We start from the raw sequence: 5,000 nt of genomic DNA on the forward strand, positions 1-5,000 counted from the left end.
GAGACGGGAGAGGTGCCGGAGGATTGGAGGATTGCGGATGTGGTTTCTATTTTCAAGAAGGGAAATAGGGACAGCCCAGGAAATTACCGACCGGTGAGTCTAACCTCAGTGGTTGGTAAGCTGATGGAGAAGATCCTAAGGGACAACATTTATGAGCATTTAGAGAGGTTTAGTATGCTCAAGAATACTCAGCATGGCTTTGTCAAAGGCAGATCGTGCCTTACGAGCCTGGTGGAGTTCTTCGAAAATGTGACTAAACACATTGATGAAGGGAAAGCGGTAGATGTGGTTTATATGGATTTTAGCAAGGCGTTCGATAAGGTCCCGCATGCAAGGCTTCTAGAAAAAGTGAGAGGGGCATGGGATCCAAGGGGCTGCTGCCCTGTGGATCCAGAACTAGCTTGCCCAAAGGAGGCAGAGAGTGGGTATAGATGGGTCTTTTTCTAAATGGAGGTCGGTCACCAGTGGAGTGCCCCAGGGATCTGTTCTGGGACCCTTGCTGTTTGTCATTTTCAAAAATGACCTGGATGAGGAAGTGGAGGGATGGGTTGGTAAGTTTGCCGACGACACGAAGGTTGGTGGGGTTGTGGATAGTCTGGAGGGATGTCAGAAGTTACAGAGGGACATAGATAGGATGCAAGACTAGGCGGACAAGTGGCAGATGGACTTCAACCCAGATAAATGCGTCGTGGTCCATTTTGGCAGGCCAAATGGGATGAAGGAGTACAATATAAAGGGAAAGACTCTTAGTACTGTAGAGGATTAGAAGGACCTTGGGGTCCGGGTCCATAGGACTCTAAAATCGGCCCCGCAGGTGGAGGAGGTGGTTAAGAAGGCGTATGGTGTGCTGGCCTTTATCAATCGAGGGATTGAGTTTAGGAGTCCGGGGATAATGATGCAGCTATATAAGACCCTCGTCAGACCCCACTTGGAGTACTGTGCTCAGTTCTGGTCACCTCATTACAGGAAGGATGTGGGAAAAGATTGAAAGGGTGCAGAGGAGATTTACAAGGATGTTGCCTGGATTGAGTGGCATGCCTTATGAGGATAGGCTGAGGGAGCTCGGTCTTTTCTCCTTGGAGAGACGAAGGATGAGAGGAGACCTAATAGAGGTGTATAAGATGTTGAGAGGCATAGATCGGGTGGACTCTCGGAGGCTTTTTCCCAGGGTGGAAATGTCTGCTACGAGAGGACACAGGTTTAAGGTGCTGGGGGGTAGGTACAGGGGAAATGTTAGGGGGAAGTTTTTCACACAGAGGGTGGTGGGCGAGTGGAATCGACTGCCGTCAGTGGTGGTGGAGGCGTACTCAATAGGGTCTTTTAAGAGACTCCTGGATGAGTACATGGGACTTAATAAGATGGAGGGTTATAGGTAGGTCTAAAAGGTAGGGATGTGTTCGGCACAACTTGTGGGGCCGAAGGGCTTGTTTTGTGCTGTAGTTTTTCTATGTTTCTATGTTTCTTCTACCTTATATTAAGTTGATCTTTCTCTACACCCTAGCTATGACTGTAACACTACAATCTGCACCCTCTCCTTTCCTTCTCCCCTATGTACTCTATGAACGGTATGCTTTGTCTGTATAGTGCGCAAGAAACAATACTTTTCACTGTAACCCAATATATGTGACAATAATAAATCAAATCGAACAGGACAGAGACAGAAACACACACACACTGAGACTCACCCAACTCACACTCTCTCCCACACAGACACACACACACTCACACTCACACACACAGTCACACACAGGACACTCACACTCACACACACACTCACACACAGACACTCACACACAAACATACTCACACTCTCACACACTCACACACAGACACACACACACAAACATACTCACACTCTCACACACACGCACAGACATACTCACACACAGACACACACACACACACTCTCACACACACACACACACACTCACACACACACACTCACACACACTCTCACACACACTCTCACACACACACACACACACACACACAGACCTGGTTGTTTATCAGGAAACAAAGCAGTGAAGAGTTTGAGAATTCGCTGTGACAACAGGAAGAGTGAATCCCACGGGGTCTGGGGGGTGGAGGGTCTGTAACCCCGAATCTCACACTCCATGTGCTGGGAACATGCAGAGAGAGAGAGCCCCACACCCCGGAGAGAACCCCTTCACCACCCCCAGAGAGAGATAACCCCCCTCCACACAGAGATAGATAAACACCCCCCCACACAGAGAGAGAGAGAGCCCCACACCCCGGAGAGAAACCCCTTCACCGCCCCCCCAGAGATAACCCCCGCCCAAGAGTGAGAGATACCTTCTCCACAGCTGAGCCAGTCTCAAAACGGTTCAATTACTCCAGAAAATAGATCCATTCTGAGAAGCCCCTCACCCCCCCACAACCCCCCGACCCTCCCCCCCCGGCATCCAACCACCCCCCGCACCCCCCCAACCCCTGCCATCCCCGACCACCCCCCCCACCGACTCCCGCCACCCCCTCCCCCCCACCCCTCCCCATCCCCTCCACCCGACCCCCCGCCATCCCCTCCCCCCGACCCCCACCACCCCCTGCCATCCCCCCCACCGCCACCGCCCCCCCCAACCCCTGCCACCCCCTCCCCCACACCCCTCGCCACCCCCTCCCCCACACCCCCGCCACCCCCCCAACCCCCGCCATCCTCTCCCCCCCCCGCCACCCCCCCGCCACCCCCCCAATCCCAGCCATCCCCTCCCCTCCACCCCCCCGCCATCCCCTCCCCTCCTCCCCCCCACCCCTCCTTCCCCCCCCCCCCCCCCCCCTCCCCGGTTCCTCCCCCCCCCCTGTCCGTCCGTCCCCTGCCCGGGATGAAGGCAAAAGGAAAAGTTTCATCCAGACTTTGAAAACTTTTCTAAACTTTGTTCATCAATCGAAGTGGCTGCTTTCTCTCTCTCCCTCCCTCTCTCACTCTCTCTATCCCTCCCTCTCTCACTCTCTCTATCCCTCCCTCTCTCACTCTCTCTACCCTCCCTCTCTCACTCTCGCTATCCCTCCCTCTCTCACTCTCTCTATCCCTCCCTCTCTCACTCTCTCTATCCCTCTCTCACTCTCTCTATCCCTCCCTCCCTCTCTCACTCTCTCTATCCCTCCCTCTCTCACTCTCTCTATCCCTCCCTCTCTCACTCTCTCTATCCCTCACTCTCTCTATCCCTCCCTCTCTCACTCTCTCTATCCCTCCCTCTCTGACTCTCTCTTTCCCTCCCACTCTCACTCTCTATCCCTCCCTCTCTCACTCTCTCTATCCCTCCCTCTCTCACTCTCTTTCCCTCCCTCTCTCACTCTCTCTATCCCTCCCGATCTCACTCTATCCCTCCCTCTCTCACTCTCTCTATCCCTCTCTCTCTCTCTCTCTATCCCTCCCTCTCTCACTCTCTCTATCCCTCCCTCTCTCACTCTCTCTATCCTTCCTCTCTCACTCTCTCTTTCCCTCCCTCTCTCACTCTATCCCTCCCCTCTCTCACTCTCTCTATCCCTCCCTCTCTCACTCTCTTTCCCTCCCTCTCTCACTCTCTCTATCCTTCCCTCTCTCCCTCTATCCCTCCCTCTCTCTATCCCTCCCTCTCTCTCTCTCTATCCCTCCCTCTCTCACTCTCTCTCTCTCCCTCCCTCTCTCACTCTCTCTCTCCCTCTCTCACTCTCTCTATCCCTCCCTCTCTCACTCTCTCTATCCCTCCCTCTCTCACTCTCTCTATCCCTCCACTCCCACTCTCTCTATCCCTCCCTCTCTCACTCTCTCTCTCCCTCCCTCTCTCACTCTCTCTATGCCTCCTCTCTCACTCTCTCTATCCCTCCCTCTCTCACTCTCTCTATCCCTCCCTCTCTCACTCCCTCTCTCCCTCCCTCTCTCACTCTCTATCCCTCCCTCTCTCACTCTCTCTATCCCTCCCTCTCTCACTCTCTCGATCCCTCCCTCTCTCACTCTCTCTATCCCTCCCTCTCGCACTCCCTCTCCCGCTCTCTCTCACTCTCTATCCCTCCCTCTCTCACTCTCTCTATCCCTCCCTCTCTCACTCTCTCTATCCCTCCCTCTCTCACTCTCTCTATCCCTCCCTTTCTCACTCTCTCTATCCATACCTCTCTCACTCTCTCTATCCCTCCCTCACTCACTCTCTCCATCCCTCCCTCCAATCCTCCCTCACTCTCTCTCTCCTTCCCTACCTCACTCTCTCTCTATCTGTCTCTCTATCTCCCACTCCCTCTCTCTGCCTCTCCTGCCCTCACTCTCTCTCTATCTCTCTCCCCGCTCTCTCTCTCTATCTCTCCCCCCTCTCTCCCTCCCCCCCTCTCTATCTCTCCCTCCCTCACGCTCTCTCTCTCTCCCCTCCCCCTCTTTCCCTCTGTCTGTCCCTCTCTCTGTATCTCTCCCTCCCTCACTCCCTCTGTCTCTCCCCCCTCTCTCTCTCTCTCTCTCTCTCCCTCCCTCTCTCCCTCTGTCTCTCCCTCCCCCTCTCTCTGTCTCTCCCTCCCCCTCTCTCTCCCCTATTTCCCTCTGTCTCTCCCTCTCTCTCTCTCTGTATCTCTCTCCCCCCTCTCCCTCCCCCTCTCTCTCTCTATCTCTCCCTCCCTCACGCTCTCTCTCTCCCCTCCCCCTCTTTCCCTCTGTCTGTCCCTCTCTCTGTATCTCTCCCTCCCTCACTCACTCCCTCTGTCTCTCCCCCTCTCTCTCTCTCTGTATCTCTCCCTCCCTCACACCCTCTGTCTCTCCCCCTCTCTCTCTCTCTCTATCTCTCCCTCCCACACGCTCCCTCTCTCTCTGTATCTCTCCCGCCCTCACTCTCTCTCTATCTCTCTCTCTATCTCTCCCCCCTCTCTCCCTCCCCCTCTCTCTCTCTATCTCTCCCTCCCTCACGCTCTCTCTCTCTCTCTCTCTCTCCCCTCCCGCTCTTTCCCTCTGTCTGTCCCTCTCTCTGTGTCTCTCCCTCCCTCACTCCCTCTGTCTCCCCCCTCTCTCTCTCTCTGTATCTCTT

The 5,000-nt window shown here is 54.7% G+C and overlaps 1 protein-coding gene across 4 annotated transcripts in view; it reads right to left on the minus strand.

Annotated features, from left to right (window-relative positions):
- The window catches only part of LOC144486551 (large neutral amino acids transporter small subunit 3-like), a 90,082-nt gene that overhangs the window by 84,663 nt on the left and 419 nt on the right, over positions 1-5,000 (minus strand). The window contains exon 1 of one of the 4 annotated variants that reach the window (XM_078204604.1): positions 2,314-2,331. The exons of 2 other annotated variants lie outside the window; for them this stretch is intronic. The gene's annotated coding sequence lies outside the window, so the exon portion shown is untranslated. Of the gene's footprint in view, positions 1-1,995; positions 2,123-2,313; positions 2,332-5,000 lie in introns of those variants that run through there. One more of the 4 variants, XM_078204602.1, reaches the window with a different exon arrangement.

This window comes from Mustelus asterias, unplaced genomic scaffold (genome assembly GCF_964213995.1).
Source record: "Mustelus asterias unplaced genomic scaffold, sMusAst1.hap1.1 HAP1_SCAFFOLD_395, whole genome shotgun sequence".
In the NCBI taxonomy this organism is placed as follows: Eukaryota; Metazoa; Chordata; class Chondrichthyes; order Carcharhiniformes; family Triakidae; genus Mustelus; species Mustelus asterias.